This window comes from Zootoca vivipara, chromosome 12 (assembly GCF_963506605.1).
Source record: "Zootoca vivipara chromosome 12, rZooViv1.1, whole genome shotgun sequence".
NCBI classification, from domain to species: domain Eukaryota; kingdom Metazoa; phylum Chordata; class Lepidosauria; order Squamata; family Lacertidae; genus Zootoca; species Zootoca vivipara.
Genome location: NC_083287.1, coordinates 22,879,447 through 22,905,266, shown reverse-complemented (window position 1 = coordinate 22,905,266; position 25,820 = coordinate 22,879,447).

Here is a 25,820-nt window from a genome sequence, read left to right as displayed (position 1 = left end):
TTAGAGTTAATGGAAGAAATTCCCTTTAAAAGATTGAAAATTGAAGTTGGGCATCTCAGGGAATGAGTGTTAAGAATAGCAGAGATTTTCGTGAACTTCCATAGATTTCTTCAGCAGGAGCAGAACCTTCTTAAATGATGATAACGACAAGATAGGGCTAAAAAGTTCCAAGAGCAGGCTTTCGGTTCCATCTGCCTTAATGGAAACAGCCCCCATGACAGCAGGAGACCGTAGGAGATAGAAAAACAAGGATGATAGAGGTAAATCATTCTTGCAAATTCCCCCCAGGGACGGGGGGGGGGAAACCTGGTACCTGGCTCTTGCTCCGGCATGGAATGTGGGGGCTAGGGAGGTGCTGAGTGCAAAAGCAACTCACCTGGGGGGGAAACCCTCCTACGCCGCCATTAAGAAGCAGAGGTTCTCCTGTTAATTAGAACTTAATTCGACTAAAGTGCAGGTGCATGCTAGAAGAGATGAGATCACAAACTGCGGAACAAACCAACTGCAAGGACTTTAAGGTTTGAATGAGAGAAGACTTTATTCAGTGCAAAAGATAGTGGAGGGGAGCCTACGGTTGGTTTATTTAAAGTTTTCCTCTTATATTTATGATTCAGCAGCCCTTCCCTGAATAGTAGTTCAAATGAGGATGCTTGTACAAGTGGGGATGGAAAAAAATATGATGAAAAATATGGATTATAACATCAAACGGAACTATGTGTGTAAAAAGGGGGGAAAGGGAGGGAAGCTCTATTTTGCAAACGGTTTACAATGGAAACTTAGAACTGACTCTTTCCCATCCTTTATTATCTATGAAGTGAACTGTATAATGTTAGAGGACTAGGAATCTAATTTAATTGGAAGGATAATTGACCATATATCTTCAGCTGGAATGATGAAAAAAGTCTGTGAGCTGCCAGGGAACTGATAAGATTTCTTATTGAGTCATCTGTAGTTCAACAGACCACTCTTCTTCCCAGGCTGGGGGGGGGGGGCGTGACAACAATTTATTTACAGGGACAGAGCAACTTGTGCAGCTGTTGTTAAAGTTCTTGGTGCAAAACAATGAAGCATGGGGCGGAGTGATGGAGAAACTTCTGGAACAACAGCAGAATATCAGCTCCACCCAAGGCATGATAGATAACAGCAACAATTGGAGGAAAGAAAGACATAACATCTTACAAGGACAGGAAGAATAATCACGGACAGAATAATTGTTACACACAGGACAGAACAATGATATCATTTGAGTTCCTCACTTGAAGTTTTATAAATCATTTAATGCGTCAACACAAATAGAAATTATTAATATTGCAGTTGTTGTATAAGTGGTTATTATGACTGGAATGTAATTGAAACTAATAAGATTTTGGAACAGAGAAATAAAGAAAATCAGAAAGCCATCAAATCTAGCATGTGGAGGCCACTTTAATTAAATTATATAATTTGGTATTTGAATGAATGGTGTTAATAATTGTATTATAAATTGCCATTGTTATAATGAGGCTATTATTAGAATGTAATTGAAAACTACTGTCATAAAAATGGATACAATAAAAAGTTCCAAGAGCAAGATATTATGTAAAGTCAGAGTCTGGAGAACTGGTTTAAAATTGAATACAGACCTCAAGATTTTAATCCATTTATTGGTTGACTTTATTACATCAAATTTAAAGTCAAACTCTGAATCATGTAATCTGACGATATCCTTTTAAATGGAGGGGACTACTCTGGGATAAGTAGCTAGAATCACTGGTTGTAGAAGACATACAAATCAAAAGTAGAAAATTGCTGGTACTTAATTAAGGTCCATTCTAAGTCCACATTTGCCCATGAAAGAAAAATGATCTTAATTTAAAACAATACTGAATTCTTGAACTTCCTGAAAGCCAGAGGTATTACAGATCCTTCATAGCTGGCACTTAGCATTGAAGCAGCCTGTAATTCTTTCCATTATAATCAATAGCATGAAAAATAAAATAGAAAATGTCTAAATTATTTTTACAAACTCTCTGCTCCCATAGGAAACATTTCCTTTCTTGCCACCTGTTTGAAACACAGGAATATTACTGCACAGAAGATCTGGATATTTTTAACAGCTAAGGATTTAGACTTAAACCCAGTCAACATACGTAGTGCATTAGCAAGATTATTCATTGCCAAACAATCTTTGGGTAGCATTATAATCAGGAATGTGACAAAATGTTTCTCCTAGGCTGACATGTCAAAAGCCCTGGTGATTTTTGTTTCCTTAGAATAATGGAAAAGATGAGTTGATTTACATTACCATTTACCCAAGCTAGAGGAGTTAGGCCATGTCCTCCTTCTGCATAGTTCCACTTTCTGACAGGGAGGAGCCCATCGCTGTCCCTTTAAAAATTCATCTTGTTAATTTTCTTTACACTGAAATATACATAATTGACAGACCTCAGACATCCCCTTGTACCTTGACTCTCTCAAATGGACTAGGAAGGAAGCTAGAAGGAAGCTCTCATGGTGCAGAAATGCTGAAGGGAGATGGTTTTAATTTAATAAATTAGAATCTATATACTAGCCACAAACGTATGCAGGCTTAAGCCCGATTGACTTCACTTAGCTGTGCACTAGTTTAGTCACTACATGCAAGGAGGACAGGAATGAAAGGGATCTGATCTTTGGGGGCAGTGGTAATACATTTCCATTACAACTTATTTGAGTGCATCTTTTTTTTTTGAAACACAAAGCTAACCTCTTGACTCAATTTGGTGGGATTTAATTGAATACATTTTTTAAAAATTACATTTGTCTCTCCCACAAGTCTCTCATGAAATGTGGGATAAGTAACCTCTAATTGGTTGGGGGGGACTACTGATGTAACATAGAGCCTTTTATAGAGGAAAACATCTACCAGACTTTTAGAAGACATCTGAAGGCAGCCCTGTTTAGGGAAGCTTTTAATGTTTAACACACCATTGTATTTTAATATTTTTTTGGAAGCAGCCCAGAGTGGCTGGGGACACCCAGTCAGGTGGGCGGGGGTATAAATAATATTATATATTTTTGTTGTTGTTGTTAACCCTGTAAAATGGGTAAATAACTTGGTTGTGGATGAATAGGGACTATCATTAAATTTAGAGCATTAAGATCACATGGAAATTTGGTTATTAGCAGAGTCTAGAAGTGTGATTGTGGGAACATTTTATCCAATTTTATTTTACTGTTTTTAAAAATTTATTTACCGTAGTTTTTCAAATTAAAATTTTACAGAGATATATCAAACATAAATTTAAAAAAACCATGATTCCAAGGAATCTCCTAGTCTTCCATCCTCCCCTTTGTGGGTCCTATTATTAATCATTTCCTCCTGCATCTTTCATGATGATCTGATGATCCAAATCTTTTACATCTCCATTATGTCCAGAAATCAACCTTAAACTACAAGTGCTATTCCAATCCTACTAACAATTTTAACTGTTTACAGTGGTCTTTAAGCTGTTATAAATTTCCCCATTCCTTATTAAAATTTTGGTTTTCCTGATTTCCGATCCTTCTGGTCATTTTTGCAAATTCGGCATAATCCATCAACTTAATCTTCCATTCTTCTCTGGTAGGAACTTTATCTTCTTTCCATCTCTGGGCCAATAACATCCGTGCAGCCATGGCCACACACACAAATAGTCTTTTCTGCTCCCTTGGGATTTCGGCACCTATCTGATTTTAGACCCTGCTCAGAAACAGAGGGAAGCAGGGGCAAATGTCAATCCTCCTCACCACATGGGCAGATGGTACAGGTAACTGACTCCTTAAACAGCTGTATACCTCCATGGCTATATCATTGTGTTAATTAGTGGTCTGTATTTATCAAAAACTGCCATACAAACTGGCCCGAGATATTGTAAAGCTGTTCACTGATGCTGAAACTGAAATATTTAGAATCTATACTTACCACAGTTTTGTAGCCCTGGTAGTTTCATATATCTCCGTGAAGTATTGCTACGTACTTAGAAAACAAGTCTGATGGAAGGAGAATATTCTTGATTGTTTTTCTAATTTTCTCTGATTTGAGAAGTTTAAGAAGATCACTGGGGAACAAGGAGGAGATTTCTTTTTTACTCCTTATTGAGGTGCAGTTCCTAGGGCTCATTTTTTTTAAAGTCAGCTCTTTTTCATCTCACCTCCCTTCACCTCATCGTCACCAGTTATCAATTTGAGTGTCTGAGACACTAGCAGGGATCCAGATGTTCCCTTTTACAAGCCATTCAATCTAAACAACCTTCTGATAGCTCATTTGCTCCACTCCTGTGGTTTACAACGTCACCAAGACTGTTAAAGAAAAATACAACCTTGAAGTGTACTTTGGGGTATACTTTATTCCAGATATATGATCCTTTTGCACTTCCCTTTTGAGCTATTGACAATTCCCCGCTGAACCTACAGCTATTAACACAACACACAAAACCACCCAAGCAAACACACTGATTCTCTTAAGAAGATGGATGCCCGGAAAAACACTAGCCTTCCTTGTGCTTTGCAGTACATCAGGTGGCCATGTTTCTTACAAGGTGTTCCTTAGAAACACTGTTTGTGTTAAGGACAAATTAGTATGTACCAATCTTCTCTTCGGTCATACAAAATGCAGAAATCTTGGACCTCGTACTCAATGTGAACTGGCGGGGGGTGGGGTATTGATAACTGCTAATAATAGTTAAAAGGGGACCCAGGTGGCGCTGTGGCAGAGCTGCCAAGTTCTCCCTTTTTTTAAGGGAAATTCCCTTATGCTGAATAGGCTTCCTCGCGAGAAAAGGGAAAACTTGGCAGCTATGCGCTGTGGGTTAAACCACAGAGTCTAGGGCTTGCTGATCAGAAGGTCGGCGGTTCGAATCCCTGCAACGGGGTGAGCTCCCGTTGCTCGGTCCCAGCTTCTGCCCACCTAGCAGTTCGAAAGCATGTCAAAGTGCAAGTAGATAAATAGGGACCGCTCCGGCAGGAAGGTAAATGGCATTTCCGTGCGCTGCTCTGGTTCGCCAGAAGCAGCTTTGTCATGCTGGCCACATGACCCGGAAGCTGTCTGTGGACAAACGCCGGCTCCCTCGGCCTATAGAGCGAGATGAGCGCTGCAACCCCAGAGTCAGACACGACTGGACCTGATGGTCAGGGGCCCTTTTACCTTTACCTTTAATAATAGATAATTGGAATAATCTGGTTTTCCTTAGAACATGCTGCCGTGACCATTTTAAACCATACAAGGTGACTGGAAAAGATGTTTTCATATACAATTACATGGACTCCTACCTATAAACAGTGGCGAATCTACATTTTTGGGGCCCTGAAACTTGAACTGTTATGGGGGACGCTTTGCAACCAGCAACAAAGTCTGGGTAACCGCTGTTTCCTTCTGCAAAGGGGTTGTTCCATGACAGATCACCACACATTTACAACACCTGGGCTTCTTTCTGACTCTCAAACTTTGGGATTGTTGAAATATATACCCCAAAAATAAATAATTTGAGTCATGTGACTCAAATTAGGTCTGCTAGACCCAAAATGCGTAAGCAATGTGGACTAAAGTCGCTTCTGGAGCTCCTCCAGAATTAAAGGCTCTAAAGTTTAAGCTTTGTTAGTTTCATAGCAGATCTGCTCCTGCCTTTAAGTCAAAAACCCTTATTAGTCAAGATTAGGGAAGAGAGAACAAATCAAATAGCCATCCTTTACTTGAATGTGTGCGGTTGCCTCTTCCAAAGATACTAAACAGGTAGATAAGAAAACCAACCTCCTTAGCTAAGGAGAACAGGAGAATGATGCAGTATCCCTAGATCTTGATCTTAGTGGGCAAGAATTGAATGTTAGCATCTTGCATTGTCATGTAACAAGATATTCTGCTTTTTGTAGCATGTACAGTAACTTTTAAAAAAAGTGTTAAGATAATTAGACACAAAATATCAAGAAATATTTCTAATACACTAGAACTAGATCTTCTGTTTGTAAAGTGGTTTCCATAACACAGATGGATATGTAGATTATATTATTGTTAGATTAGTCAGTGTAACCTCATAAAAGGAAGTTTCAGGCTGTTAAGTTCATCTTTGCAAGACAAGCTCTTAAAAGAACGCTGAAAAGACCATTGAAGGTCAGAATTTACATATTGATCAGACTATAAGTTTATACTGTTGCAAACCTGTAATTAACTTTGCGACTATTGAATTTTGGTTCACAACCCATTTTATTAGTCATGCTTTCACCAATAATTCCACAAGACAGAAACAAGAGTGGCAGGTGCCCATAACATAACAAAGGGCATGTCTTGCCTACACCACACAGTGAAAAAATGACAGGGTTTCCTGTACTTTTCAATACCCCTGCTGAACCATCTCACAAATGCCATTCCTAGGTCCTAATTTAAGGAAAAACCTGGGATATGGTGAGTTCTACTCTTGCTTCTTTGAGTGAAATATGCAAGAGGTGTAAGAATTTCTACTTAATTAAAGGGGGAAAGCTATTTGAACTCATGCTGAAACATTCATTTTTAGCTCCGTTGTTTGAAATGTTTTCTACCTTTCTGTTCAGAATATTCCATTCTTGCTCCAACTGTCATAATTATATGTACAGAGCTTGAGTCAGATGAAGTGGTGGAAATGTGAGAAGACTATAGAGAGCCAAGAGTTGGTTTATAAATTAGTGGATATGAATAGCAGTCAATTCCCTGTAGTGATTTCCTATTCCCCTGGTGTAATATGTAGTATCTGATTCTCAGATAGCAACTCCCAGCTGTGTGGGGCGGCATCCACCAGCAACACTGTAACCAATGTTGGCTCCAGGTTTACTTTGGTGGGGGCGGACGATGGGCTCAGGCAATACAGTGGTACCTCGGAAGTCAAACGGAATCCATTCCAGAAGTATGTTCGACTTCCAAAACGTTCGGAAACCAAAGTGTGGGTTCTGATTCGCTGCAGGAAGCTCCTGCAACCAATTGGAAGCCATGGAAGCCCCATCAGACGTTCGAGTTCCAAAGAACGTTCGCAAACTGGAACACTCGCTTCCGGGTTTGCAGCGCTCAGGAGCCAAATTGTCCAAGTACCAAGGCATTCAGGATCCAAGGTACGACTGTATACTCTCAGTAGGCCTTCCTTCGCAGTCAGTCAGCTCCTTGACATTGTAACCCTGCCTATTTGCTTGTCCTCTCTTTGTAAGCTCAGGCCATGTCACTACTCGGAAGGAGAGGGAAAAGCAAGTGATCCTCTTACTCCTTGCTCTTACCATTCCTTGCACCTTTGGCGATGGCAGGTAAAGAAATAGCAAAAACAGCAAAAAGGTGGAGCAGGGCCAGGGGGCTCTGGTTAGCAGTGAGTCCTCTCCTGGGGTGTGGACCTCCACAAATGCCCAACAAAGCCAGCCTTTGATGCCAGCCATAACCAAAACTTTCTACATCATAGTAAGTTTTCCATCAGAACTGGTAACAAAACATAACAGTGAGGGAGTTAGAAATCAACACACCCTGAAAACTTAGTGGCCACCGAGACCATATAACACCATTCCACATTGGCTCCCAGAACATTTCTGAGCACAATTCAAAGTGTTGGTGTTGACCTTTAAAGCCCTAAACAGCCTCAACCCAGTATACCTGAAGGAGCTTCTCCACCCCCATCGTTCAGCCCAGACACTGAGGTCCAGCTCCGAGGGCCTTCTGGTGGTTCCCTCATTGCAAGAAGTGATGTTACAGGGAACCAAACAGAGGGCCTTCTCAGTAGTGGCTCCTGCCCTGTGGAACACCCTCCCGTCAGATGTCAAGGAAATAAATATCTATCTGACTTTTAGAAGACATCTGAGGCAGCCCTGTTTAGGGAAGTTTTTAATGTTTGATGTTTTATCGTGTTTTCAATCTTTTGTTGGAAGCCACCCAGAGTGGCTGGGGAAACCCAGCCAGATGGGCGGGGTATAAATAATATATTATTATTGTCAGTGCTTTTTTTCTTTAAAAATGTTTAGGGGTACTCTCATTTTCCTACTCATATTGAAATACTGACCCTCAATGAGGCCAAACTTAGATTCACAAAATGTTTAGGGGAATGCATATCCCTGCGTCCCCCAGAAAAAAGCACTGGTTATTTTGTTGTTGTTGTTGTTGTTGTTGTTGTATTTTGATAGGATTTAAAAGGAAATATATAATGAAATAAGCCAAGGATTTCTGGTACTCTGAACCAAATGAACTACTTTTTGCAACTTAAAAGTTCAATATTACTAATAAAAAGCTAGCATTTAGAAATGGTGCATAAAGCAGCGGTGCATCTTCCCTAGCCTAGGCCTGAACTTTTTAGACGTATGCTACCTTCTGCCCAAGGCTTGTGTTGCCAGAAATGACATAGCTGCCAAGTTTTCCCTTTTCTCGCGAGGAAGCCTATTCAGCATAATGGAATTTCCCTTAAAAAAAGGGATAACTTGGCAGCTATGAGAAATGACAATGAAGCAAGAGGATCACTACAAGGTATCAGAGATGGTTATCATCACCTTAGCAGACTGTCATGTCATCAGTACACATTGCCCTCAGCCATCATCTCCAGATCAATACTGTATGGCCATCAGTGGCATGGGCTCCCTGTCCACAGAGGTCATTCCTAGGTCACTTTGTACTACTTAGACCCAGAAGAACAATCTCATTCTTTCCCTCTTTCAAAACAAAATCAGCACTCTAAGAACCAGAAGTGGAGTCCCATCTTTGTAAGCTGGCACTGGCTTCTTTGCATGTGTTTGAATATCTTTTAATAGTCCTATAGACATTTAGCTGGGATTCAGTCTTACTGAACTCAATGGGGATTACTTCTGGGTAGGGACAGAGGAGGGAAATTTGATTTGGTTCAAATTTAAAGCTGAATCTACCTAATTCGCACTTTCTGAAACGATATACAAATGAAACCATAGCCGTTCTTCACAATTTGCACATCTCTGAATTTTGCGATGCCACTCTCTACCCAAAATGGTAGACGGTGCATTAAAATAACATACAAAAATGCACTCTATGTGGGAAAATATAAAAGTGAGGAAGGGATACTTTGCAAAAGAAAAAATTGCATTAAAAATGTGTATATTAGCATACATTTGTACTAAAATGCTGGTGAATTTCCACAGGGCCTCTAAAAATTATTCACAAACTGATGGGGAGATTTGAACTCAAGACTGAAACAATAAGGAACTGAAACTGACACATTTGCCCATTCCTACTTCCAAGTAGACATGCACAAAACTGCATTGTTCGATCGGTTGATTATCTTGTTCATTGCAATTCTGTTGACACTGGCAGAGCGTGCTTCTTGCAAAGGTAAATGTTTATTGAAACTGAGACATTAAGAGAAAGACTTTCTGTCACAACTATCAATTGACATAAATAGAAACATGAAAAGTACTAGGCGTTCATCTGCTCCAATTCCTCGAAGAGGTAGGAAAGGAAATAATGTTGAATCATATTTGATTCTAAATGTGAGCTGGAATAATTTGCAGCTGTTTGCCATAAGCAAACAGATTTTCTGCAGCTTATTTGTCTTGTTTTCTGAAAAGATTAGACCTAAATGGAAATAAGTTCAAACTGGGGACTTTTACTTTCCTCAGCCTTACTTTCCAAAGCTATCTGCTAAAATGAGTTAGATGTCCTTGCCTTAACCTGTGCTGGAATTTCAGGATTTCAGATGTACCACCTTGCAGTCCAAAGATGCAATCCTGAGCTATTGTTACTGGGTCATGCCTTCGGTGGAGCTATGCAACATCCCAACCGCTTAGTATTCCCATAAGCAAGTTGTAACCTTGCTTTTGGAACCTATGGCATGTACTAAATAGCTAAACGGTTGTGTACACTGATGGCAGACTTCCCCAAATATGTGTGTGTGTGTGTGTGTGTGTGTGTGTGTGTGTGTGTGTGTGTACATGGGCATTATGTACACTGTCTGCTATTTTCTGCATTTTTTTTTTAAAAAAGGTCTTGCCTGCACAGACCTGGTACATTTCATAAGGGGGCTTCTAACTAAGTTTTACTCAGTGTAGACTCACTAAAGTTAATGAATTTAAGTTAGTAATGTCCATTAATTTAAACAGGTCTACTAAGATTATGACTCCTGTTGGATACAGCCCATAATCTTTAAAGGGCCTGTAGTAATTTTGCAAGAACAATTCAACCCAATGAGATCATACAGGCTGTGGCTAAGCATCCCACATCTTCAACTTCATCACTGGGTGTGTTTTTTGGAGGGTAGGGTAGGGTGGGACATAGAATGTCTGATTTCTCACAACCCAATTTTTTGACGTTTTGTCTAAATAAAATTCTTAACTGTACAGAAGTAATAATAATTATTTTAAAACCTCTTTTAAAAAGCAACAGTGATTTGTACTGAGGACGTAACTACTTAGCTCTCTTTCTTTCTAATCTTAATGAGTCAAAGTCATGTTTTATTATGTTTCTAAAGGTTTTACTGCTGCTAAATTTTCAGCTGTAAAATCTCATCTCCAAAAAACAACAACCAGAGTTGTAATTTAAGCAACTATGGTATTAAACTCTGGTTCTTGAAACTCAAACTCAAAGGTAATTTTATATGATCTGTAAATTTAATATGCATTTTTCCCAAATACAAACTACTAACTGTTAAAACAATCTCCCCCTGAATGACACTTCTGTTCCTCTTTAATTTTCCCCTCCACTCTGTGTGAATTGCAAACACTTTATCAGCCATATTCCGGTTTCAGCACAGCTAAAGGACTACATTCTGTTATAGTGGCGGCTTTTTGTCTAATGTTACAGGCTGCTTGTGAATCTAAAGACACAGAAGTGCATTCACTAGAACTTTCACCTTTTTTGTAGATTCCTCAAAATGCTAATTTCATCCCCAGGAGGCCAATCTGCAAACTGGTTGCACAGAATGGAGAACTTCACCAAGTGCCGCTTTTCTTATTACAGAGCTCCAAAGACAGGAGCAGTTATAGCTGGTGGCAATTTCCCTTCTAGAATTTTAGCCACAGCTTACCTGAAAGAATAATGAGCACGGTTGTTTTCGGTTGTACATCAACTCACTTTGTACAAGAATAATAGATATGGACAGGAACATAAACAACTGTAGAGAGCCCAATAATAGATACATTCTGTACCTTTTATAAGACAAGACATATACTCAGGCTGAGGGCAACTCAAGAAAAGTGGACGATAATTCCTTGAGACTTCAGATGAAGTAGACTCTAGTCTACAAAAGCTTGTGCCAGAAGAAATATGTGAGTTTTTAAGGCATCACAGGACACTTCCCCTCACAATCCTTTGCATGCCTACTCAAAAGCAAGCCTAGTTTCGAGTTATGAGGCTTACTCACATAAATGTGGTGGTGGTTAAAATTTGTATACCGCCCTACATCTGTGGATCTCAGGGCCATTCACAACATAAAATTACAATAAAAACAAAATACATATTAAAAATAAGAACAAAAACAAGCCAATAATCCCCCCTCCCACAACACATTTAAAAGAGCATTGGATATCAATCAGCCTAGTTGGAGAGAAATGTTTTCACCTGGCACCAAAAGGTGTATAATGAAAGTCGCATATGAACCTCCCTGGGGAGAGTATTCCACAAATGGGGAGCCACTGCAGAAAAGGCCAGTTCTCCTGTTACCACCCTTTGGACCTTTCATGGAGGAGGACACATGAAGAAGGGCCTCAGAGTCCCCGTAGGTTCATATGGAGACAGGCAGTTCCTTGAGGTGTTGCGGTCCTGAAAAAGAATATAAGATTACATGTTTAATTTGGGGGGGAGGGAATATTTGGGATGAACTAAATCAGTGGAGTCCACTGAATTTTGAGGAGGAAACTATGGTCCTCTAGATGCTGTGAACTGCAACTCCCATTATCCCTGACCTGCTGGTTTGGGCTGATGGCAATTGGGGGTCCAACAACATCTGGAGAGCTACTGGTTCCCCACTACTACTATATGCATTAAGTATTTGTTTATTATTATATTTATATCCCACCTTTCTGCCCAGGAACTCAAAGTGGCATACCGTACATAGTTTTCCCCCTCCTCTCTACGTTATCCTCACAGCAACCCTGTGAGGTTGGTTAGACTGAGGGATGATGACTCACACAAACACACACATCATATGACAGCCAGTGTTCATCTGGGCCTCCTCTCCACCTTCAGCTTTTCAGTGGGAAGGCGAAAGGGCTATAAAGTGCTATTGCAGATCCTTCCTCTGCAAGAAGATCAAAAGGAGGGGGGGGAAATGTCTCAGCGGACTTTGTGTTGGAAAGTCATCCGTGCTGCTGCAGCTTTAGAGCCATATCTGCCGCATTCTCTTCTGTCCTGGAAAATTTGCGATTCTAACGATAGGTCAAAAAGCACTTCGGAAGAACAGCCTTTTAAAACATAGTAAATACCAAATTGCCAGCTTCGTGGTTTCTCTGCAAAAATCCATGGCTGCTCCTTAGTTGGGTTTTAAGGAAATCCATCTCAAGTCAAAGGGTGTAAGTGAAAACAATGGGTCTTTTAATCATTAAGATATTATTTGAAGGAACATGAATAGGAACAAAAGCAGAGGGAGTCCCCCCCCCCACTTCCATATCAATGTTCCAGATACTTTGCATACCTACAGAGAAGGGTTCACGAACTCTTCCGAGCTGTGTTAACAATCCGCTGGGTTTCTAAAGGAGCAGCAGGGGTTGGGATTGCAAGTCTCTCCCATCGGCATCAATAACTCAAGCCATGACACACTGATGGGATTTGCAGCGTATTTCTTGCTGAGGGTTCATCAGCCACAGTACGAGGCTCTCAGCAGTTGTGTCTATCTATGCCTTGCAGGGAGAAGAGATCTAATTCTCAAGTCCCAGCTGTAAATATGAGACAGTGTCTGCATACATATTTGCTTATTTTAAAAAAAGAGAGAGAGACAACATTTGGTATAGACATCCATGGTCTGATTCTAAAAAGAGATAGGTAAAGGAAATCCTGGAGTGACAACTATTGATTCGTGGTGATGGAAATATTCAAATTGCCTAACATAGTATCACTTGCTCTTCCATAGAGGGAAATTAGATATTTGTCCATTCTGGCTGATGAAGGCTTCCGTGTAACTCAGAGACTTGCATTATCCGTCCTAAATCAATAGCAGCTGAGCTGTAAATGATAGTGAATATGTGCAGTATAAGCTCTTGCAATGTCTTCACCAAACATTTTGTTCTCAGAGATATGCTTATGGAAAACATGTATTTCTAATATACTATCGGATTTCTAATATAAATATTAACCACTCATTATCATAAGACTGTCACAGATAAAAGGCAACTAGTCTGGCTGCAATCAGTTGAAATGGTGGGTGAATATTGCACAAAACAAAATAAGTGAATTTAAAGTGGAGTTCAAGAATGTAGATGAAGAAGTGGGGTTGTGATTGAAAGAAATTAAAAGGAGAAGATACCCAGATTGGGTAACAAAATGGAGTATAATGTTCTGAAATAAGCCTTCTACTATTTCCTGTTGTGCAACTTGCTGTTTTCCCATGGGATTGGAATAGATAAGATGGCTCCAGACTCAACATCTGCAAAAGACCATCTCTGGCAAAAGATCTTTTTAGAACTTTTTGATATTAGAAAGGAACTGGATTCGTATACCAAGCAGCTGCGTGAATATAACAAACAACTAAGAGAGGTGAATTGAAAAAAATGAATGGAAAATAGAACTGGAAATGAACTTGTAAAAGTGGATGTTGAGGACCAAGAGGAATCACCAACACTGGACATTTCCATGGTGTATGAAGAAGCTGTACAACTTAATGAAGAGGAGGAAGAAGATTGGCAGAATGCTCCACAAGTGGGAGATGTGGAACAGAAAAAGGATTTGATTCAAGAACACCTCAAGGATGAACCAGGGTGGACTTTTGCCCTCCCAGTGAGAGAGGGAGGACAGGGCACATTCTGGGAAATTAGAAAAGGTGCAGGTGGATGTGGGAGGAAACAGCAGAAGTGGTGTAAAAATGTCTTGTGGAAGTTATGGGAAAGGGTGGGAGTGGGTTAAATGATGTAAATGTTGATTGGGATGGATGAAATGGAAGGTCCAATACTGGTATGACATATGGAATTCGCTGAAAATTTCTGGAGAATCTAGATCTGGGGGAAGTGGGGGGGATGCATTATTATGTTTGTTTATTATTATGTTTATTATATTATGATATAAGAGTTAATATGAGAATGGTGAATCGTTGTTAGTAAAAATTGTAGGCAGAGGGGGAAATTTAATAGAATGAATAAAGGGAAATTTGAAATATTAGATTTGAAATATTGGATTAAAGGTGATATTAATAGAATTGGGATTTATAGTTAAATATAGAAATAAAGGGTTGAGAGAGTAATGTTTAAGATGTGCTAAATATAATGAATACTACTTAAATAATATTGTAATAGGGACCCAATGTGGGGGGGGTGTTGAGGGAGTCCAAAGTGTTATGATCAAGATAAGTTTATTAGGACATTATTTCTTTTTATTTCTTTTTTGTTTTTCTTGTCTTTTTTAAAGGTATTTTTGTTTCGTTTTTCATTTTTCCCCTCTGTGATGATGTTTTGATGTGTTTTGATGTGGTTTTTGTATAATATTTTCTTTTACAATTGAATAAAAATGATTTTTTTAAAAAAGAATATTGCACAAAACAGGTTTGCTAGGTTTAGGGCTGGTGTCAGTGGTTGGCACTGTTGAGCACCTTCTGAGGGCTACACCATGTCAGGGCCAGTCCTACCATTAGGCAGAGTGAAGCAACCACCTCAGGCCACACAGATGCAGGAGGCAGTGGCAGCGAGATGTTAAGACATTAGCAGCCGATGTGGAGGGGCAGAGTCTCTTCCCAACATCAGCATCACTACAGCTTACCTGGAATGGGTGGCAACAAGTTCAGGAGTGCCAGATTGGCTCCGCCCCTGAGCCTACAACCTCAACCATCTCCATCCAAGTCAGCCTTAGTAGCATCAGTGTCAGGTAGGGATGGAGAGAAGTAACAATTTCAGATTGCTCAGCTTCTCATTTCTCCCATCTTAAATTCAGTTCTCCACATTTTGCAGCAACTTGTGAGTTCTTACCCCCTACCCCCCCAAAAAAGAAAAACCTCATGAAAATTCATAATTATTTTAGTGTGGATTTCTCATAATAAACACAGTTTTACCTGCAGTTTTCACGAATGTACACATTTTTGCAGGCAGTTTCCCCTAACGCATGCCATTTTCACTAATAACATCATTTTTCTGCACACTTTCCCATTCTGTATGGATTTTTGTAAACCTTGTTTAGTTGGAGAGCTGTATCAGAGATTTTGGAGAAGGGCAAATTTCCAAGGATAGCTGTTTTTGCGGTTTCCATATTGTGTCGGAAAGTGTGGATTTGATAGATTTGGTTTGAAATGCATAATGAACCTATTTTCTCCTACCACCCCTGGTGCCAGGAGAAGGCTCTTCCTCACCACACCAGCTGCTACCGATGCTCAACGACAGATGCTCAACGACAGACACACCCTGCCCTGCAAACTCTAAGCTAACCTGCAAACCATCAATGCAGTGACAGATGCTTGGATCAGCCCTGCTAAAGGCTCCTGGGCCAGGAGTCCTGGCCTTGTCGCTCCTCCCAAAGTTTCCCAGGGGGCTCTGGAATGATCATGGGGAGGCAGTAGCCTCGAGTGCAATCGAGGGGCATTGAATAAAAATAAGGGGGCGGTGAAAACATAAAGAAAGAAGAGAATAACATTTTGGGGGGAAAACATTTGTACATGTTTCATCTATCGTGTAATGATACCACCTGGTCAGGTGCTGTTGCAGGACAGCAACAACTCCTCCCCCCCAGGCTTGGGTGAATCCTTTTCGGCTTCAGCCAGGCCCAGGAGGTGGATCACAGCTTGCCTACCTCTTCTTCTTCTTCTTCTTCTTCTTCTTCTTCTTCTTCTTCTTCTTCTTCTTCTTCTTCTTCTTCTTCTTCTTCTTATCACTCGTAGCCAAGTAAGATTGTCTTCCATAAACACGGTTTTAACAATGGGTCCGTAAGTGACTGTGGAGGCCAATTCTGGATCCACACGTCCTTCCACAGTGCGGACATTGGTTTCCAGGCGGGAGTTGTGGATTTGCCAAGTGTGCCTTCCTCTTAGCACGTTTCTCCCTTGCGTCCTGAGATTGAGTTTCTTCAAAGCCCATGACACCTTTGGTAAAGGCTGTTCTCCAACTGGAGCGCTCGCAGGCCAGTGTTTCCCAGTTGTCAATGTATATACTACATTTTTAAAGATTTGCCTTGAGACAGTCTTTAAACCTCTTTTGTTGACCACCAGCATTACGCTTTCCACTTTTAAGTTCGGAATAGAGGAGTTGCTTTGGAAGACGATCATCAGGCATCCGCACAACATGACCAGTCCAACGAAGTTGATGTTGAAGATGTTGCCTACCTATTTGGCCAATGACAGGCGGGCTGCGGTGCCAGCCCCACCCCTGGGGTGGATTGGACTGAGCCAGCAGGCTTCACTCTGGTCCACCCCATGGGTTTTTAATCTTTCTTTACTAAGTTGTAGGACATAGGTCGAAATATAGATACATAAAACAATGCAAATTTGTCACTGCATCTTTCTGTTTGTTTGCTTAAAGAAGGCAGATTTCCAGGTGGTGCTGAGTAAATAAATAAAAAATTGACAAGGGGGCAGTAGGCCAATAAGTTTTGGAACCTCTGTTGTAATCCTTTCCTTTTTGCCTGTCCTCCCTGAGTACACAAGGTTTAAAAGGGGGAGTAAGACTAAAAGGGACCCAGGTGGCGCTGTGGTTAAACCACTGAGCCTAGAGCTTGCTGATCAGAAGGTCGGCGGTTCGAATCCCTGTGACGGGGTGAGCTCCCGTTGCTTGGTCCCAGCTCCTGCCAACCTAGCAGTTCGAAAGCACGTCAAAATGCAAGTAGATAAATAGGAACCGCTACAGCGGGAAGGTAAACGGCGTTTCCATGTGCTGCTCTGGTTCGCCAGAAGCAGCTTTGTCATGCTGGCCACATGACCTGGAAGCTATACGCCGGCTCCCTCGGCCAATAATGCGAGATGAGCGCGCAACCCCAGAGTCGGTCACGACTGGACCTAATGGTCAGGGTTACCTTTACCTTTTAAGACTAAAAGAACTGCTTCCAGGAACTAAACACTGTTTTACAGGAAGTTTCTGCATCAGCAGTTCTTGGGTGAAACTGCTCTAAATTAAAGGTAATTTAAAATGTAATTTGGAGGTTCACTGGAGAAAGCTGTGGGGAAAACCCTGATGTGCGTGATGTTCGTGACTTGGGGGAGGGGAACTCCCCCCTTTTCCTCTCTTTTAATCTGTGGAACAACATAGAAAAATGGAGTGTTGGGTTTAGATGCAAATGAACTGTGATCAAATTGCTCAGCAACATGCTTTCTGGAATTGCTTTGTATATGAAGTCAGGGTTCTATGTTTGTGCCTGCAACGGCTTTGCAACAGGCAAAACTCCTTTCCCATTATGGCATGCTGCTTGCTTATGCAGCATATATGAATCCTCTGTCCATAAACAAAAAATTATAGCCCTACCACGACTTATCCAACCAACCTCCAAGAGTTGTTCTAAAAACTGAAAAGGTGTGATTTGCCTTGAAATCCACTCATGTTTACAGTTTTTCTGAAAAGAAAAAAGAGAGGCAAAATACTACAATCCCTGCGCTTCCCAATAGGAAACTACAGTCATGGACCATGAGATTCATAGTTTCTTCCGCCTTTAAATTAAATTTAGGAGACAGAGGAAACTACAATGACACCTGCAACGAAATGAAACTCCCGAGAATGCTCATGTTTCCCATTTAATAAAAGAGTCTGGCAAAGCATTTCTAAGCCTTTAGGAAGCCATTCTGCCACCAGTTATTTGCTTTCCCTTTTCACAGCTTTTATTTGCTTGGGCAGAGGTAAAGGAGGTAAAGCGAGCACTAGGTTTTGAGCCAGAGCCAAGCTCAGAAAGGGCTGAGGCTAGCTCAAAATCGGAGCGTACATATTTTGAATGCCGCCAATTCCAAATCTGCCCCCCATCACTCCTGAAAAGTGGTATTAAAGTTAAAACTAATATACAATTATTTCTTGGACAGAACCAGTAACAGCGCAAAAAAAAAAGTTTCTGCAATTGCATATTCACCTAAAAGTTGATTGTATGGTATTCCTGCCTGATAAAGACCCCTCCAGAGTTTGAAAATGTTTGGCTAGCCTAATAGAAGATATGGTCTTTTATCTGCCTTGACTTCTTGAAAAAGTTCCAGATATACAGAATGCATTTCACTCCTTGAAATAATTTAGTGTGGGTGTTTCAGCTCCTGGGGATCATCTGTGTTGCAGCTTCTCACATTTTGATCTCCATTTTTTTAAGTGCTAACCAACTTAGCCATGCAACATGCAATGTGTATTTCAGAAGCTGGATGGGCATCAACAGCGAATTCGACTCCTTTTAAAATCGCTTTGTTTGATAACGCTCATACAAAAGAGAAAAGTAGACTTTGAGAATTAAAGAGGGTCAAAGCTGACCTTGCTTGGTCTACATTGTCTATGATTGACACCTCACAAGTTAGAACATCAACCTGAGATGGAACATCTTAACCTAAGATGAAGCAATCTGCCATCTTCTAACATTTGAGTTGGTAGAACTTCAGGAACTGGTGTTTTATAGCAGGTGAATTCTGCAGCATGTTCTTAACAAGATAATAGTGAGCTGGTGGTAGATTTACTCTTCTTTGGTTTCTTCCGTGATGCTTCCTCAGTGCTACAACATGATTGCTGTTGAAACGGGCTTCAGAGCAACAAAAGTGGAACAAAATTAAACCAGAATATTTTGGGTATTAAAAGTTAAATGATTTAAGTAGGAAGTTATGGGATACGCACTGGTGCAAAGTGATAAACAACTATATGACTTTTAGAAGACTTCTGAAGGCAGCCCTGTATAGGGAAGTTTTTCATGGTTTTGGGTGTTGTTGTTTTTACTGTGTTTTTAATAATCTGTTGGGAGCCGCTCAGATAGGGTTGCCAGACTCAATAGAGGACAGGACTTCTGTGCCTTTAATTGCCCTGCTCTCTTTTGAGTCTGGAAACCTTAAAGAGAAACCAGCAGACCCTTTGCTTGGAAATTAAACAAAGGGTCTGCTGGTTTATCTTTAAGGTTTCCAGACTCAAAAGAGAGCAGGGCAATTAAAGGCACAGAAGTCCTGTCCTCTATTGAGTCTGGCAACCCTACGCTCAGAGTGACTGGGGCAACCCAGTCAGGTGGGCAGGGTACAAATATTATTATTACCATCATCAAGGGCAGAAAACATCGTGAAAGTGCAATAAAAGGGGCATCTGGAGGGCTCATATATTTGAGTTTCGTATAAAAAATAATCATGGAATAACCATTTTATTTAATGTTGGGAAGGAACATATATTCCATTATATTCCATTATCTAAGTTCTTAAGAATTGGACAAGGTTCTGTTGTTGTTTTTTCCAGTGCAAAACTTGGCATTTTATTTGGTTTGATACAAGCCTCTTCCTACTCCACAGCTGCAAGACGGCTGTACTTCATTTCACAGATTTGCTTAACTACTTTCCTTCACTTTTCAATGGTCCAGGTGAATATTTGTCAAATATAGCACAGCATTCCACCGTTAGGACAATGAAACGTCAGAATCCCAGCTGCACACAATGACAGAGAATCTGGAGGCTAGATCAACTAACAGAAGAAAAGGCATTGAAAGAGCACATTTGTAAACTCAGCTGTTTAAACACAGTTAATTATAGGGGTAAAGGTAGGCGTTCCTGATCTCCACTTTTAGCTGATTGACAAAACAATCTAACCATCTTCTAAGCTAAGGGTCGTGGCTGCCCCAAATCAGCAGACTAGGCAAAGTAGCTAACACCATTTAATCAAATCACGCCCCTAGACATACACACAGTAGGGAAGGGTACGAAATGTCACATGACAACATTATTATGAGCAAGGGTGGGAGATGGGGAAAAAATGGAGAGTTACCTTCAGGCACAAGCTATGCTGTAACAGCACTTGTGTTTCCTAGTCTATGGAAACGAAAGGCTTTGTCTATAAAATTGCATAGTAAATAAATGCAATTTATTTGCAATTAATAAATGCAATTAATAATACCCCAAAAATATCATTTCAGAAGTCAATATTATTTCCAGAAATTACCTTTCAAGTGCAGTCTGGTAGAAATCGAAATTAATATTATTTTAATTTATTGCTTGCCTTCTGAGAGGAAAGCTACACTCACACGAAGACGGCAATAATCATCTTTGAAAGCACAACATTATATCAAATTCAGATAGCTGGAAATGGTTTTGGGGAGTGTGGGGGAAGTTTCATCTGCTCACACCTTTTCTTTTCATTATTTACTTTCAGTTTTCAAATTAACAATAGTCATCCTTTACATTTATATCCCTCTTTTTGACTTCCCTCCTCTCCTTCTCTGGTTTCAAAACAAATTTATTTAACTAAACTGCACCCAGTGGCAGAGCTTCATGCTCCGGCACCGGGGGCTGGAGAGCAGGCGGGGGCGGGGCTGGTGCACGTCCTGGGGGCGTGGTGCGCTGCCTGCAGGGCACCAAGCGCGTGGGGGGCAGCCACGATGGCACCCCACCGGGATCACGCTGGCAGGGGCCATGCACTCCCCCCGCACTCCTCTTCCTCCACCAGTGATTGCACCTCCCCCTTAACCTCTTTTTTAATAGTTCTTTCTACTTTTCCCCAAAATCACCTTTTAACTGCTTGATTTAAAATTAGTCCTGCTTATGTGTTTAGTTGTTTACAATGATTCTTCAAATATTCTACATAGCTTCTCCATTCTTTAATAAAGACACTTTCTTCTTGATTTCTCATTCTTCCCGTAAGCTTTGCCGTTTCTGCGTACAGTGGTGCCTCGGGTTACAGACGCTTCAGGTTACAGACGCTTCAGGTTACAGACTCCGCTAATCCAGAAATAGTACCTCGGGTCATGGGCGTACCCAGCAAGGGGCAGGGGGGGCAGCTGCCCTCCCCAGAGGGGGAAAAAGACCACATTTTACGGACCATAACCCACACTTTTTCCCTCCAAAAACTGAAGGGGGAAAGTCGCTGCGAGTTATGGAAATCAGGCTGTTTCCGCCCCCTCCACGGCTGCAGCCAGCAACAGGAATGTGGGGGGGGGGAGAAGCAGTCCAAAATCGGGCTGTTTTTGCCCCCTCCGCGGCTGCAGCCAGCGACAGGAACGTGGGAGGGGGGAGGAGCAGCCTGAGCAGGGGGGGCGGACAGGAGCTCCTTCCTTCTTTCCTTCCTTCTCTCTCTCTCTCCTCCCTCCCTTCCTCTCTCTTCCCTACCTCCTTCCTTCCTTCCCTCCCTCTTCCCCTCCCTTGCCCCCCCTAGTTTTGATCCTGGCCTCGGATTAAGAACTTTGCTTCAGGATGAGAACAGAAATCGTGCGGCGGCAGCAGGAGGCCCCATTAGGTAAAGTGGTACCTCAGGTTAAGAACAGTTTCAGGTTAAGAACGGACCTCCAGAACGAATTAAGTTCTTAACCCGAGGTACCACTGTATTCCGTTAGTTTTACCTGCCATTCTTCCTTGGTTGGGATGGAATCTTCCTTCCATTTCTGTGCATTGAGCACCCTGGCAGCTGTGGTTGCACACCACACATTTAAGGCAACTGGCTTCCCCCAAAGAATCCTAGAAGCTCAGGGGTTCTTGAGAATTGTAGCACTGCACTATGGAGATAAACTACAGCTCCCATAATTCTTTGGGGGAAGTCATGTGCTTTAAATGTATGGTGTAGATCTGCCTCTCAGGGCATTTCATAAGGGGGGGAATTCCCTATAGAGGACTCAGTTTAACTAAATAGTCCCAGCAATGAAAACCCATGCAAGGACTTCCATTAATGCAAGGAGCCTTCCTTCCCCCCTCTTACCTCCGTGGCTCTGGGGGTTCTGGAGAACTCTCAGAATCGTGCACAGGGGAAAAAATGCTTGCATTGGCAGAGTGATCTGCTTAGGGTTCCATTGAATTCCTCCCTTAGTTAATATAAATTGCCTTTTATGATGCTCATTTTATTCTGCTCTTTTTCAAAAGCCACCTTATTTTATTCAAAGACGATATATAAATTCTTCAAACGAACAACCAAAGATTCTGCATATATTTCTATCCAATTTGTTTTGAAAATATTACATTTGTCTGCGTTTCAAATATTTATTCTATTTTTTTAAGTACAGTTCTCTTGTTCATGGGCATCTGAACTGGGGGGGGGGGAGAAACTAGACCACAAATACAATAGAATAAGAATTTTTAAAAAACCCATAAAAACAACCATCATGCAGCTATTCATGAGTGTTAAAAGAGTTCCCATGGGCAGGAGTGAGTTCTGCTAGTGAGTGTAAACACAAAATACTATTCTCCAGGTGCTCACAAAATTTCAGAGGTCAAGACAGGTACTAGACCTTTTTACATCATGCAAAATTCCAAACTTCACTCCTCACCATCTACCTTCGCAATCAACCTGATCGCTTGGGGAGTTAGCTCATAATTAGGTTCTCATATATTACAAAACTTACCAGGTATGTCATATTTTTGTGAGGCTTTAATCTTTCGTCCACATTTCTAATTTGGCATTTACTCAGACTACAAAGACGGATCTTTTCTTTTCTCTTTGATAAAGTGACAGAACTTAACATAAAAGTTTGGAAAGTAGAGGCTCTCCGTGGAACTTTTTTTCTCCCTTTTTCAGAAAACATATGGGAGTCAGCAGCAGCATGTTGAAATATCTTTACCTTGGGATAATACCCTCCTGCTTATCTCCCATCTATCTGTCATACTGTCTAACTTCTGTATTAACAGAGTCTACCTTTGGGCGGCTAGTGCAGTACAGTAGCTGTCAATCTGTCCGCACTCTTGAGTATTTACTGTAAACTAAACAGAGGAATGTTATTAGTGTAGAAAGAACGACTGAGACATTTTCCATCTTTTTTCACCTAAGGCAGAAGGAGCCTAAAGAGTGACCCTCCAGCACTCCAGATGTGGAGGAACTCAGAGTATATTACCATAGCAGAAATGTCTGGGAGTTGTTAGAGAGCTTGACAGTAGAGGCATCATTGAGCCACAATTTTCACCAAGAACCTGGTAGTGTTATAATGTGAAGATGGAACTGAAGTCCCAGAAGCTAGCTACGAAATTGCCAGGCTTCTTCAATATCACATACCTGGGAAACTTAAACATCATTTACTCCCACATGAGCTACCAGAGTATTAAGATGTTCCTCAAAGGGCCTTCTCCAGGTTCCACTACCATCAGAGATGAGGCAACTGGTTAGTGAAAAAAGTCCTCTTCAATGGTGGTGTCTTGGCCTTGGAATTCTCTCCTCAAGGATGTTTATCGTATTTTTCGATCCATAAGACGCACCTAGTTTTTTAGAGGAGGAAAGGGGGAAAGCCCCGTTTTTGGGGGGATCAGCTCAAAGTTGTGCAGCTTCTTTTGCAAAGCAGAAAAGCCCCGTTTTTTGAGGATCAGCTCAAAGTTGTTGAGCTTACTTTGCAAAGGGAAAAATCCTGTTTTTATGGGGTTCAACTCACAGTTTGGCAGCTTCTTTAGGAAAGGAAAGGGAGCCATTTCTACAGTTTCAAGACAGATAATCTCATCAGCCAGTCACATGTCACTGGGGAAACAAACAGCCTCCATCTGCAGAACATTCAACAATGGAGGCCTGGGCAAGGGGGCGAGGCCAGAAAGGGAGCCAGCAATCAACCACATTATGGAGCGAAAAATACGGTACATGGTGCCAAGTTTAATTTCTTTTTTTGATGTCACGTGAAAGACTTTTTATTTGCCCAGGCTTTTTACTTGTCCATTTTTTAAACTTGTAAGTAAAGATAGCTTTGTATGCAGCTGTGGGTTTGTTTTGGTCTTTGTCTACCACTTTCTAGTTTTATTAATTATATGATTTTAAATTAGGGTTGCTATATTTCAAAAAGTGAAAATCTGGGCAGAAAAGTTGTTGACATTGGGGGGGGAATTGACGTTTTTGAGCTATTTCTGACAAAATTCGGCAAAAACGACACTGCTGACATGGGTTGCCATACATCCAGATTTTCCCAGACATTTAGCCCAGACACTGGTAGTGGCTGCAGTACTCCAATATGTCCAGGAAATTCTAGATGTAGGGCAAACCTACTTTAAATACTTACGGTAAGCTACTGAGAATTGTATTGGACTGCTTCCCTGATCCAGTAAATGGCTGGTGCCCATCGGGGCAGAAAGCAAAAAGGCCAGCATTAAATAGCATCAGAAGCAATTAATTCTAGTTCCCCCCAATTCTCCTCCCTACTGAGCTCAATAATGACAGCCGTGAGACTGAGGAGGAAGAAGCCAAAAGCCAGGGCCACCCCCTGGACTGCAGGCAAGTAACAGGCAGGCAGTTGGGGGCCGACTGAAGTTGGTGGGAAAGCACTTCATTTGCCCTAACCAACTAGCCTCCACTGCCAATAACCATCCACAGCATTCCACCTTATGGGGATTACTTTCCTCTAGTACAGTACACCAGCTTTCCATTTTCAGGGATAAGAGGCCCAGGTTACTGAAGGTCTCCATCAGGAGCTGATCTATTCCTCCAGCTCTCCTTTAACAGCAATTGCAACAAGCATCAGGGCAAACCCTTGGAGAATTCAGGCTTCTGCAGTTTCTGTTTGTTCTTGAATTGACAGACACTAATGATAAAAGGCAGGCTGAACACAAGGCAGTAGGAAGAGTGTGAGAAGAGGTGAGAGAGCAGAACTGGAGGCAAATGGCTTGAGGCTCTTAGACTTGCTAAAATACAGCTTTTTTAAATAAAAAAAACCAGCAATCCAGGGCTGAAACTAATATCACCACCACACCCTCAATCCGTAATCACCACGTAGTTCTGAGATCAAAAAGTCTGGACTAGATGAAACCTTCATTGGTATCACAGTCTGGTCCATGTGGCAATAAACCTCATTAGATTAATAACTTCACTTTGCTGGGTGATTAATTTTCATCCTACCTTACATATAAGAGCGTTTGATGTGATAATCCAACCTCATCTTTAGCCTGGAAGAGAATATATTCTGCCAATGGAACCAAAATTATTCCTCTAGGATGGTCACTTATTCTAGCTGTGCAGCCCTATAGAGCTTCTCACAACCTTCCCTTAGCTTTCACCCAATGGCAATAATATGTAGACTTGAATATGGAATATCAATACAGAACACCCATGAAGACACTCAGGTAGAATGAAAGAATTTAGGCATTTAGGCTATTCTTGAACGTACAAGGAAGAAAGGCCCAGTGAATATGGTGGGATCTGTTTCCGAGTAAATATGCAGAGGATGTTATTGTTACAGAGTTCTATTTATGAATGAAGAGATACAGCTCTGTCTATCAGGAGTTTGCAGCAATTGATATCTACACCATTATATGGAGGGTATTTTTGTTGCATAAGTTACAACTGCAGTCCTAAACTTACGCTTATGTGTAAGGGCCACTGAAATAAATTGGACCTACTCCTGAGTAAAAATTGGTGGGAATTGGCCCTATAGCCAGTTCTCACTTTGTATTTTTATGTTGTAAACTGCTGTGTGATCTTTGGCTGAAGGGCAGTGTACAAATTTAATAAATAAATACACAAATAATAGCTGAAATCCTATGCACACTTACTCAGTCATCTAGGCCACTGAATACAGGGGGAATTGTTGTTGTTGTTGTTTAGTCGTTTAGTCGTGTCCGACTCTTCGTGACCCCATGGACCATAGCACGCCAGGCACTCCTGTCTTACACTGCCTCCCGCAGTTTGGTCAAACTCATGTTCGTAGCTTCGAGAAC